Raw genomic sequence first — 13,530 nt, forward strand, 5'->3', positions numbered from 1 at the left:
TGTTTCTCCTGGCAGTAAATTCCTTGTTGTTATGGTGCTGCCTACATTCCTCTCCTGTTCTTCCAGGACATCTACACAGCGAACATCCCAGATGCAGACGATGTTGGATCTTAGAGGACACAAAGTGTCGCTCCTCAGCAGGTCGATGAATATGTCAGCTTGACCAAAAGTTTTAAAACACTTCTCCAGCCCTCTGCTGTCACAGTCTTTCATTAGACTCGAGGAGATAAAGCAGCCTCTATCTCAGTTTCATGATTTGTGGATCTTCCCTTGAACGTTCCTCTCTGGAGTTCTCGGGCTGTTATGCACGCCAACCATTAGATGTCATCACCGGGCTGACTCATCCCCCTTTATGAAGGCCTTATCGGTGACGTAGGCCTGGCCAGTGTTATTCTCCCCCACAGGCTCTGGGTCTGCCGTCTTTCACTGATGATTTTGTGTTTCTCCGCTTCAGTTGGAGCTCCTTCATCTGTAAGGAGTCATTTCTTTTTCTTCACAATAGGAAGGAATCTTCACAGACATCAGTTAGTAAGTAACTGCTTTAACTTGCTCCACTTTCCTCCTCGCTCTGAACTCGATCTCATGTTTCTCTCTTCTTTCTTACCCCCTTCTTCCAATCCTCCTACATAGCTTCCTTTCCTCTCACTTACATCTTTCCTCGTTCACTCACAGCTTTCTTTAAATCACCTGTTTAATCACCCACATACTTAACAGCTCTTTAAAACTGACTTCTTACATGTTTTACTTCTTCTCTTTTACAGGATCACTTGTTTGATATTATCTGACTTACAAAGATGGCACTAATGATTTTCTATCTTTTGTATTTTGGATCCCTGTTTTCCTTTTATTTACCAGCTTTTGCTGGAACAAAGGCCATGTCGTCCTCTCCAAACCCTGCCCTGGTTATGTCCCTCCCTGCATGATGCACACTGCTTATACAGGGAGCTTTGTTTCTTTCTGGCAGCATGGATTTACATTATATCTGCTGAATTTTAGTTCTCTTGTAAGATTAAAACAATCATACAGGCTTTATTACCATATTAATAATATTATACACTATTTTTTATGTTTTTCTGCACAACTTTCCTGCAAAGACAAAATGCAGCTGTGAGATCAACCCTGTTCAAAATCCTGAAATGATTACCCAACATTTTGCCACACTACCTACTAAACATGACAATTTAAAGGAACAATAGTGCAATAGTAACTTTGCACATGTGAATTTTAATTGTTTTTTAAAACCAGCACTTTAGAATTTATTCCTTAAAAATTGTGATATGCAAATTATTTACTTGGTTATTTCTTTATTTATCTTCCCAGGAGGCCAAAATCCCTCCAATGTTGTGGGAGTGTCATAAACGTGCAAACACTCCTGCTTCAAGCCTGACGTCCTGGGGTTTAAAGGGTTAAGACTCTCGTATGCCGAGCTCATCTAAAGCTCTTCAAAATGTTTTTTCTGTTATAGCCAGAGAAGAATCCCACACAGTCTGACCAGCAGCAGAGCAAGTGTTGGAGATTACAAAGATTCCTTTATTAATTCTGTCCCACGTGAGACCTAACCATGCTTTTTCTTTCTTAATCAGCAGCTGTGGTGATGCACGGCTGCAGGATGACCAGCCGTGCATCCCACAACTTTTATTTCTGTTATTTCTTTTCAAAGCCAAATATTTCTTTAAATTTAAACTTTTCTTTTTCCGAAAAGGGCTCAAGTGTCACTTTGCCTTCCTTCCTCTTACTTTCCTGTTACACTTAATGACACTATTTATTACATCTTTCCAATTACTTGTTTGAATATTCTTAACATTACACGTAAATAAGTTATTATTTTATTTAGTCTTTTACTCACTGATTATATTATTCTCAGCTTCTCTATTGTTATGTCTTAATTCCCCTGTTTGTATCTTAATAGTTTATCTTTATTTAAATTTACTTGAGAACAAGTTTACTTGCTTTATCATTTTCCTCCCAGATGTATATTTTCTAACATTTTATTCTTAAATTTAGAGCTTTTTCTTCATGTTTCCAATTCTAAGACACGATTCTTTTACATTTTTTATTTAGAGTTCTCAGTTTTTAATCATTTGTGTAAGAACCATCATCTTCACTGATGTGGGCCCTAAACTTCCCAGACATGTTGATAGCAATGATCACTGTAAGTCCTGCGCTTCAGTCTTTTGTTGCTCTTTATTCACACTTGCACGTAGCTTAAATGAGTCTAAAGCCCGTGTGCTGTGTGGTGGGGTGGAGCATTCTGGCCCTCCCCACACACTCCACAGTCAAAGTAACCTGAACCAGCTGCTCACACATGCAGCAGCACAGTTGATGTGAGCTCTCAGTACAACGCTTTTCATTTTAATTTACACTGTTTCTTTCTTTCTCCCTCTGACACACTCAGGTCCTAAACTTGACTTTAAATCATTAAGTTAACACACTCTCACCTGATAAAACCAGTGTCTCCAGTAAAACTGTCATCTTCCAACTCTCTATTCTCCATCCTGTGACTTTACGCATAGGTTTACTCTATATTTCAAACTTCTCTTCTCCTCTTTTCTCTCATTGTTCGCCTCTGTATAACTCACACACACACACACACACACTCACACACACACACACACACACACACACACACACACACACACACACACACACACACACACACACACACACACTCACACACACACACACACACACACACACCACTCACTTCCTGTTCACTTCCTCAGATGTGTGTACATTGACCCCAGCTGCATGCCCTGACGGGGTCCTATGGACATGCTTTAACAGTGCCAAGCTGAATTAACCCAATGTTGGACTAGTCACAGTTGGCCATAACACCATCAAAGGTTTCTTACTTATCCTCATTGTTACATTTTCAAACAGTATTGGTTAGCCTGTGTTCATACAACAAATGGCAAAAGCTTTTCATTAATATGGTGGTAGATATATTTGACCTAAATATATGGGTCATGTGATTTGAACAGGCAGGTTAAATGCTTCATTATAAGTGTGCATAATATATATGAGCATGATTACACAGATACATATAGATATATACTATATAGATAGACAGATAGATAAATGGATGGATGTCTGGTTCCTTTAAACCTTGAGCAACAACATCAACCTTGCATACTGAATATTTCCACACTTGTCAGTCTGTCTATTTCGTATTTTGTTTTAGGTGTGTGTGTGTGTGTGTGTGTGTGTGTGTGTGTGTGTGTGTGTGTGTGTGTGTGTGGTTCCTTGTTTTATTTAAATTTGAAGTGTATATTGTCTCCTGACTGTGTGCAGCAAGCTTGGTGCTCCATGTCCTTTTTGAGCTTTTCTTTGGTTTGTAAGGTGTTGTGTCATACTACACACCAGTTGGTATGTAGTACGCACCAGAATAATCCTTAAAAAGAGAGGTAGTTTTAGCTCCTCCCGATTTTACAGGAGGTCATCACAGAGCTGATTTGGCAGATTTTTACTCCACATGTTGCTCCAAACACCAAAGTGTCTGTTTGTTTTTATCGAGTCTGCCACTGCAGGAACCCTCACACATGCACACACTGTTCCTTTGTTCACTGTGTTTGTGCTGTTTGCTGTGCAGCTCTCACCACTGTCACTGCAACCATATCGCGCCATCGGCACCTCTGGTCCGATGGCGCGATATGGCAGCCTCGCCTCTGTCAGTCTGCCCAGGGCAGCTGTGGCTATAACTGTAGCTGCCTCCACCAGTGTGTGAATGTGAGAGTGAATGAATAATGTCATTGTAAAGCGCTTTGGGTGCCTTGAAAAGCGCTATATAAATCCAATCCATTATTATTATTATTATTATTATTATTATTATTATTATTATTATTATTATAGAAATAGGAGAGAGATGATTGGGCAACTACTGGCAGCTGTGTCAGCCAGGCTCCCCAGCAGTGCCGTTAAACCCACTGCACACAGACCCACACCATCACACAGTCTCCTGCCAGACTCAATTCAATTACATTTCAATTTTATTTATACAGCGCCAAATTTCAACAGTCACTTCAAGGCGCTTTATATTGTACAGTAGATCGCACAATAATACATACAGAGAAAAACCCAACAATCATTTGACCCCCTATGAGCAAGCACTTTGGTGACAGTGGGAAGGAAAAACTCCCTTCAAGCTGTCTTTATCTTACTGGGAACTAGGGGGATGAAACAATCGCACAAGTGCTGCTGATTGGCTAAGGAAGAACAAAGTAGTAAACCAATCACATGACCAGTTTAAGATAGCAGGAAGATGCTATGTCAGCCCAGGAGAAACCCGAGTCTCCCTTTTTGTGTTAAAAGTGTGGACTTCAAACTGTATATCAGGTTTTAAATTGTGTTGATCGGTCACGTAAAACCAGACTCAAGATAAAAAATATACACAATGTTTTTTTCCTGAATACTGTCGTCGTGTTTACTGCAGGAAGAAACGGTAAAAACGGCGTTTTCTAAGAAAAGCGCTCTCCACTTGTGAGAGAAAACAAACCCACCCCCACCCTTTCCTATTGGTGGAAAAATTTTACATGTAGGCCAATCAAAAAAAAAAATGATATGGCAACACGGCGTTTGGTTATTTAGGAAGAGCAGGAAGTTTTTGGAGTGACAGCAGTGAGAGAACAAAAGAGAGAGAGAGAGAGTTTTGAGATGTGAGAGATTTGTGACGCTTAGCATGTTTGGAGTGTGTAGTTAGTGTGTAGTTAGTGTGTAGTTAGTGTGTAGTTAGTGTTGTCCGGAGGGGTAGAATATTTTACTGCTATTATTTGCTGCTATTTTTATAATCATCATTACCATTTCATGTTAATAGTGATGTTGCATTTAGATGCATTCAGATGTTCAAATATATGGTTATAGTCTTTATTACAGGTTCAGTTATAACCACTTCAAACTGTGGAGTTGAATCTATAATTTAAAGGTTTTGAATGTTTTATATTCTTACACTGAAGTCTTCAGTGAGTGAGAAAACTGAGCTGCAGCGACAGGAAGTACATGTTTTTGAAGTTACATGCTTTTGCAGAAGTGAAACCGAAAGCAGAGTGAGTGCAAGCCAAAGAGTAGGGTGTTTATTATGCATTTATTGCGGATTAAGCCTTAAGTAGTTGTGTTAGATTGAAACAGTTGTTTTATATATTTTACATAAGTCAAGATCATTACACACAGGATGGCCCTAGCCTGGTTGCTTGAGTTGAGGTCAACTAAGGTGCAGAGAGCATCTGCGCACAGACAGACGAGACATACACACACATACAGACACAAATAGTGAGAGAGGTCACGACACGTACGCAGTACACAGCACACACGCGCCCCCGCACGTGCACGCACACACATATTAGATCGACTCATTTAGGTAAGAGTTTATAACTGCAAAGTTTGGGTGCGTACGTGGTAGTCTGTTCCAGGAAGTACACCAGATGTCCCAGAAGATAAGCGACAGCGAAGGCGGGCTGAGAGGAAGCACCTGGCTTCGACCCGAAGAAGATGTTTTGTTTTAAACTATGTTAAAAGTCATTGTGGTTTTGAGTTGACGTATGCTGTATTAAATCTGCCTGGCAACAGAAAAGGGGGCTGTACTATCTTAACCCTATAAAACCGTGGTCTGACGATTGTAGTTAGTTCAATACTGAATCTGAACAGTATTGGCTCCGCATATGTGTATTCATTAAAATGCCGTCTAATTTGCACCAGGCTGGATCTGTGGTTGTTTTTGGATTCCCCCTCAATATTCTGAACCTTAACAGTGTGTAGTTAGTGTGTACTGTGGTCGATAGTTTTGTTGTGTGTGTCAGAACAATGAGGCGACTGCTGAATGTCACAGTTCTGTCAAAAAGCCACCAAAGGCAGATTACAGTGTAAACGCTGTCTGCAGGTGGGAAACAGGAGCAGTGACACACCTGCTGCTGTCAGGCCTGCAGGTATCAGGCTGTGATGTGCTGTTTCATCTTATAACAGACAGAAATTATTTATTTGATGCAGAAAACCTGATTGTTCTGTGAATAGTTTGAAATGGTTATAAAAATAAAAAAATGCCTGGGCTGCATTTTTAGGTAAATAGTTGCAAATAACTTTGTTGTTTGCAAAAATTGTGCATTGTGGGTTTTTTAATATTGACAATTTCTATTTGCATTTCAAGTTATGAAAATGACTCGTTAAACATGTTTGTGGTCGTTACAGTAAAAAAAATAACTTTTTTCTGTCTGATTTTAGATTGTGTGTTAACTGTGTTAATACATGATGTCAAAATGAAAAATAACAGTAAATTCAGACACGTGGGGTTGAAAAGAATGATGCCAAACATGGTGAGATCAATAGTTTTTACAGGTGAAATGTAGGGGTAGAAGCAAAAGTAGTCACAAACAGCCAAATATACCCTGCACTCCAGAGGGTTAAACTTTTTTTTTTTTAAGTAACACAATATTTACTTTTCCTAGTAATTAGTTACTTTTATAATATTGTAACTCAGTTACTACCTCAATTACTTTTTTGAAGAGGTAACTAGTAACTATAACTAATTACTATAACCTGCCCAGCACTGCAAGGGTTATTTATCATTAAGGGTTATTAATGATAAAAATAATAACTTAGATCTGTGTGCTGCCTTTAACTGTCACATAGTTTTTATTCTTTGTGTATGTTGTGTTCTTTTGTACATGCTGTTCACTTTTGCTTAATACACCAGCAGGTAGAACCAAAGCAGACAAAAGTAAAGCAGGTTATTATTAGATTATTAAGATGCCAAAAGACAGTTATTTACTTGCATTCCTGCACAGATAAAAGTGATAAAGACTGAGTGCTATACTTTATCATTTTTAAGTGTAGTCTGGTGTGCCAGCTCAAACTTGGGTATACAAATGTTAATCAGGTTGTTATTTGTCTGATAATATATATTTTTTAGTTCTGAAGGAAGGCTGATGACAGCCTGTAACGGAGTGAAGGCTGGTTTTTCCTGAGACTCTGGAGGGAATCTCTCAGTAGCCCTCGGTTAAATACAGCATCATGAAAAACCCAGGGGCTGGGAAACTGTGACACCTCATTCACCTCACAATCATGCACACAGAGCTGAAGAAGACCATTTTTCTTCACTACAAGAGCTATGAGGCTACACCAAGCTCTCTGTGACTCTTTTATCCCTCCCAGCTCTAACACAGGAGCCAATTCCTTCTGAACAATTTGCCTTTTATCTTCAGTAAACCTATAGAGACGTGAGTGCAACATCATGTGACCCAAAGCGTCCTTGAAACTTGGCAAGTATTTTTGAGCTGGACAAAAGAAGCAATACAAGCACTTTGTCTACTGGTGTCAATTATCTGAGTCTAGTCTGCAAAACCACCTAACCTTTCCCTCTTCCTCTGCCTGCAGTCACGACCCGCTCGTCAGGAAAAAACACAAGAAAACCTTCCCTTGTGTAGTAACCAAGTTCCCTGGGCCTGTTATAAAATAAAATGCTTAAAAAGCATTATTGCCTTCTGTGTTGCATCTGCTCTTGGGTCCATATTCTCACACCAGCCTCCGGGCCCTGAGCCACTAACATTTCATGTAATAAATGTAAGAGGTCGGTCTCACATAGCAGCATTGTGCATTTACAGTAAAAATGGATATGGTCTATATGGATGCTACTAAGTTTCTTAGATAAACACAGTTTAGTTTGCATTTTGTATCTTACTGTCTAATTTTGCTTTGCCCTTTTCCTCTTTATTCTCTTTAACATCTCTTTAATATATGTTGTTTCCTGTATTTCTTTAATTGAGAAAAAGACTGTATAAAATGATGTACTCAGGTGTCTCTCTTAATAACTGGCTGGTCTGCAGGAGTCCGTCACTGTGTCACACAAGTACATAAATGAAACCATCACATGAATATATCTAGAGGTTCCATGCAGACAGTCATCATCATTATTACTGAAAACTGTAACTTGAAAGTGTTTTATTTCTCTGACAGATGAACAAAGAACCTCTGTGTGTTCACTGTAACTCACATTTCACTGATAACACAGTTATCTTCTCTTGTTCTTAACCTTTACATAAATTCAAAATTTGAATGTTTAAATAGGCTTGTGGGTCCGCTTACTGGGGGTTGGTCTAATTTTTCCCTTTAAAAATCTTCTTTCTGACTGTTCGTTGCACCTACAACCAGAACACACTGGGAGAACAACGGAGGACGGCAACAGTGTCCATCTGACATCAGTCACTACAGGTAAGAGTCACTTTAAAAATGATCATGGAAGTCTGTTAAACGTCATGATTGGTTTTGTTCTGGTTGTAAGGCCACTGGCTTCTAGCAGAACACTGCAACATTGTCTACAGTATCTCTATTACACACTGTGATTTTTTGTGTGTGTTGTACTAGAATAAATGCATTAAAGTCACATTTAAAGGAGGTTGTAGTTTTCTCAATCTGTAGATGTTTGCTAGTTTGTTTGTTTTTTAAATCCCCACAATTTGAGTTAGAGGAGAAGTATAGACGAGGTCAGAAGGAGTTTCACTGTGACTTTGTGGAGGCAGAGAATCAGAATCAGAAAGACTTGATTTATCCCCAATTAAGATACAACAGAGCAGCATGATGTTCAAGATAAGGACAGGGCATAAACAGGCAGTAAGGAGGAGATAATAAATACACAGAATACACAGTATATACAGAGTTTTAAAATTAAAAGAGAAAGCAGATAATGGGGTGCTGAGAAGTCAGAAGTGGCAAAAGAAAGTATGTGAGGCTGGTATAGGACATGTCTGAGGACAGAGGTGAGCTGTGTGGTAGGAGTGACAGATGGGTTCAAGGTGGGGGTGGGATTACATCAGGGATCAGTCTGAGCCCCTTCTTGTTTTGGAGCAGATGAGGTCATCACTACTCTATAGTGAGAGAAGGGAGCAGGTGAAGCTACGCTGTGGAGAGAAGAGGAATGAAAGTCAGTAGAAGCAAGACAGAATAGATGTGTGTGAATGAGAGGGAGACAGGAGCGACAGTGAAGTAAGGAGTCAGTTTGTCACAGAGAGACAGACAACCATTCACACTCACGTTCACACTTATGGGCAATTTAGAATCACCAATCCACAGTTACAATTATATAATTAGTTGCATTACAAAGGCTTTTCAAAGCGTAGTTACTTGAAAAGCTTGAATGATCCCAGCAACATAAACCTGTTTCACTCCTCACACTGACTCGTGGACACAGACTGAAAGTCAATGCTGAGAGAAATATGAGAGAAATAACCTTTTATTTCTGTTGGTTTCAGGTCTCTTCTTCCTTTTGGGCAGCAGCTGTGAAGGTTTGTACTTGACTCTCATCACACTGTTGTTTCATGAGTTTTTGGTGCACCTTCAGTCTGACTTTGAAGACTTGCTCCTCTCTAACACCGACTTTATTCACTTATAAGTTGGTGCTGAATGATGACTAAAATCCCTGAAAGAGCAGAGCTGATAATCTGGGAGAAATAGAGATAGTTTTGTTGAACAGATTACATTTGATGCTGTAATATATTCAGTTTTCTTGTTGGTATTTTTGTCAGATGGCTGCTCCTTACTGGGTTTCTGTAGTGGTCATTTTTTTGATGACTGTTAGAAACGGTGAGACTGTTATTGACCCAAACAACCTCGCACCAATTGTAGAAGACATTCTGAACAGGTGAGTGAACTTTCTGTGAAATATTAAAGAAAAACTGAACATGAACTGTTCAGTGAAACAAACCAACATTGTTGTGGTTTCATGTAAATCTTTCCAAATGAAATCAACATCAGAACCTGTGTGTGTGTCTTTTGGCAGGTACACACCAAGCTACGATGGTGCAGACGACAACAGGTCAGTAACAAAGGTCACTTTAATCTGCAGCACAGTACTTACAGTGTACTTTATAGTAACAGAAGCCAGCTGAGATCATTAGAACTGCACGTAGAAGCAGAGACTGACAGAACAAATGCATCATTACAAACTCACTGTTATTCACAATAATAGTCTCTGTTATGTTCTTTAGCTCTGACACGCTGGGTGTTAGTGAGACGAACATGAAACTGTCTTTAACCACAACCTGTCAGTGTATCATGCAGACTATAGATCAATAAAACAAGTGTTGATTATTGAAGCAGGAGCATAAACACACAAACAGCCAAAAACAGTTTGTGTGTAATGGTGAGGTGCAGGTGGTAAAACACTTTATCCCAGAGGTTGATTCTGTTCATCTTCAGTGTCAGCTGACTGCAGGTTTCCAACCTTATAAACATCCAGATGAACAGAATCAACTTTTTGTGGATTTCCTTACCTGATGATTGAGCTGCATGAAGATGTGTTGCTGTTACACTTTCAAAACAACCAAAAGATTTTAATCAATTTTCCAAAAGTCATAAAAAGACTGATTTCCTGAGCAAAATGAGACTAAACTCACTTTGACTGGTTTAACACTCTGAATACTTTAATCTACACATTATAAAGAAAATGTTTTACAGGTGAATATTCTCTGTTTGCTTTGACAGAATTCCCCCCATGTTCAGTGTGGCTGTGAGCGTCCCGTACAATAAACAAACAAACATGTATGATATGAGCAAAGTCCCTGATGATGGTGAAGATGTGAGGAAGACCATTCTAAACTGTGACGTATACAAAGGTGACAGAGTGGTGGCAGCCACAGTGCTGAGATGGCCCAATGTTCTAACTCAGTGCCCTGATGCTCAAGTACAGTAGGATGATGTTTTGAAGGAATGTGGTAAACAGCAGATGACATGGGCTGAAGTTAAGTTGTGTGGTAAAATTAAAATCCAGGATCACAGAGCTGATCATGCAGAGTTTCGAACCCTGCAGGATTTTCAACCTTTACTCGCAACACAATCCAAAGATGATCTGATGGTTTTCTACGTCCGTGCCTCCCCATGTGATCAGAGATGTACCAAAAAAGTCAACGATCGGAATATTCTCATTAGCATACAAGAGATAATGCACTGGAAGGATTATGTTGTTGTGTTTTCAGATGTATTTAGACCTCGTGATGGTGGGCAAATACTTGTGAATAACCCGCGTGGATCACTTGAGAGGCTTGGGAAGGCAATCGGAGATCCAGGGTCAAATGGTCTTCAGCATATATTCCGATGCTACAGGCAGCAAGAAATGGATGAAAATGAAATGGAGTGCTTTAGCTGCAATAACAATGGTAAGGTTGCACTTAGATGTATTTTAGGTTAGGTTACCGACCTAAAAAAGCAAACTATCTGATGTTTGGAAAAGTTAGGATAGTGGGGAGAAAGAGAATAAGAGCAAGAAGAAGCAGAGGAGTAACAGAACATGGGGCTGAATGCAGAGAGGAGGAGTAATGAGAGAAAATCATCAGAATTAACCAGAGAGGGAAAAAGAAAAACAGAAAATGTAATCCGTGCTTTGCATCGTTTTCCTGCATCCATGATTAACTTTAAATGTGTGTGTACGTCACAGCAAGATTAACATGTGCTCCTGAAATCACAGCTGCATCGTGCACTCTGGTCATTCTAGTCCACGATACTGTCTGTGCCTCTGATTGTGTCTGTGAACTGAAACACAAACAGTGTGTGTGGAGCGAGTGTAATCCATTTATAGCCTCTGATACTGTTTCTGATTAAAGCTTAATAAACTGCATTAAAACTGTTGAACTCGAAGAGTTTTCTTCTTCTTCGGCCATGTTCTCTTAATAATGCACACACTTGGTTGGTTGATTACTTTTCCCGTTTCTTTTATTGTCAGCAACACAGGAGGGAAAACCATACATTCATTTTAGCAGTTCGCACTTCACAACATAAGGAACAGGAAGTGAAGTCATATATAATCACCAAAATAAAATCATTTCCAAAATAAAATGACAATCAGAAAACGTCTTTTACAACATAAGATAAATTAATATATTTACTCATGAGAACACAAATCTAACAAAAACATGTCACAGCTTGGATCTGGTCTGTCCTTCTTTTAAAGCTTGATGTTGTATTTTCTGTTTCTATGATTGAATATGAAGTTTGAGGTAAAGATGCTGCAGGTTTTCTATTCATGGGTCACTCCACAGAAACTCTGGTCATACAAACTGTCGGCTCCCAAATTTTAAAGCCAACATGATGACCTTCTCCAGCCAGTGGTGGAGATCCAGCTGTTTAGATCCAATTAGAATCCAATCACTCAAAAAGATCCTCTGGAAACAGTAATTATTGAAACAGCATAAACAGAATCAGATGAACACTGAAACATTACAACACACAGAGCAGCAAGACAACACATAGCAAAGCAAGCTGAGCAAAGCCCGAGTGTAGAGCCGTCAGCACAGACAGAAAAGACCCCCGATGTCACCTCTGAGCCTCCATAACTCCTCCTGCGCAAAGGTCACCTTTCGCGTTCCTCACGAACGCCATGGGACGTGACAAAACGTCGGTATGGTATGCCCCGGGAGTGAGAACGGGCTGTTGTGCCAGAGTGCATTTTGAATCAACGCCATGGGCATTTTTAGATTTCACACAGGTGGTTGGTTGTTACACTCTGGAAATGGAATAAAGTTGAGTGTTATTAACCGTCTGTGTGCCGCACCTCACATGACCGATTTAAGCTGACAAAGCAACAAGCTGCAGCCACGCCGAGTCTCTATTTCAGCCCGTGTTGAAAGTTCGGACTTCAAAGTATACGTCAGTTTTTAAATTTTAATAACTTAATGACAAAATCCAGAGTTATGATTTTAAAAAGTATAAACGGTTTTTAAAAAAGCATTTTCCAATGACAGTAAAACAGTAAAGAGAGGAAAAAAGGCCAACTCTTTCCTATTGGTGGAAAAATGTACCATGTCGACCAATAAAAAGAAGGCAACATGTGAGATTTGGTTGTTTAGGAACTCCCGTTGTCTCAGCAGGGCCAGAAACATCTTAAACGACACTACCCACCCCGGCTACCATGTTTTTAACCTACTACCCTCTGGCAGGCGTTTCAGATCCATATGGGCCAGAACAAACAGACTCAGGGACAGCTTCTTCCCCAAAGCCATCACCATACTCACTCAAACTTGCACAAAAAGTAATCTGCACTGAAATATCATCAATTCTCTGCCTGTCTGTCACCCAGTACTGTACTGTGTATTTATATTTATATTAAGTGTATCTTTAAATAATTGTATAGTTTTTATAATGTGCTAAAGCATGTGTACACATTTATAGAGCTGTTTCTAATCTTGTTACTTGTATAATGACAGTAAAGGCTTTTACATTTCACACTGAAGGACCCGTCCAATCCAATAAACTGTTCCAACTTCTGCAATCCAGCAGAAGGTTCAGATAATCCAGGCAAGGACAGAGAGAATCAAGAGGAGCTTCTATCCCCAAGCCATCCGGGCCCTAAACCGTAACATGAACCTTGAGACCCAGAACTGTGAGCCATGCAACCACAGCCTGCTGCACCACTGAGGCTTCCAGCTCACAACCCGGCCACCAACAGACAGTCTGATACGAGCAGTGTGGGGGAGTAATGGAGTACATGTACTGACATTACATACTGTAGCGGGCCAGGGCTGTTCGGGGTTTTGTTATTGACATTTATGTTCTGTTGCC

At 39.8% G+C, this 13,530-nt stretch overlaps 1 long non-coding RNA gene across 1 annotated transcript; it reads left to right on the plus strand.

The window, feature by feature from the left end:
* Nucleotides 1-372: 372 nt before the first annotated feature.
* On the plus strand, nt 373-11,601 carry LOC120440696. Its single transcript, XR_005613460.1, has 6 exons — nt 373-528; nt 8,134-8,193; nt 9,231-9,263; nt 9,504-9,619; nt 9,758-9,793; nt 10,462-11,601. It is a non-coding gene; the product is annotated as an uncharacterized LOC120440696 (long non-coding RNA).
* The last annotated feature ends 1,929 nt before the right edge of the window (nt 11,602-13,530 follow it).

Source organism: Oreochromis aureus, linkage group 6, assembly GCF_013358895.1.
Source record: "Oreochromis aureus strain Israel breed Guangdong linkage group 6, ZZ_aureus, whole genome shotgun sequence".
NCBI lineage: Eukaryota > Metazoa > Chordata > Actinopteri > Cichliformes > Cichlidae > Oreochromis > Oreochromis aureus.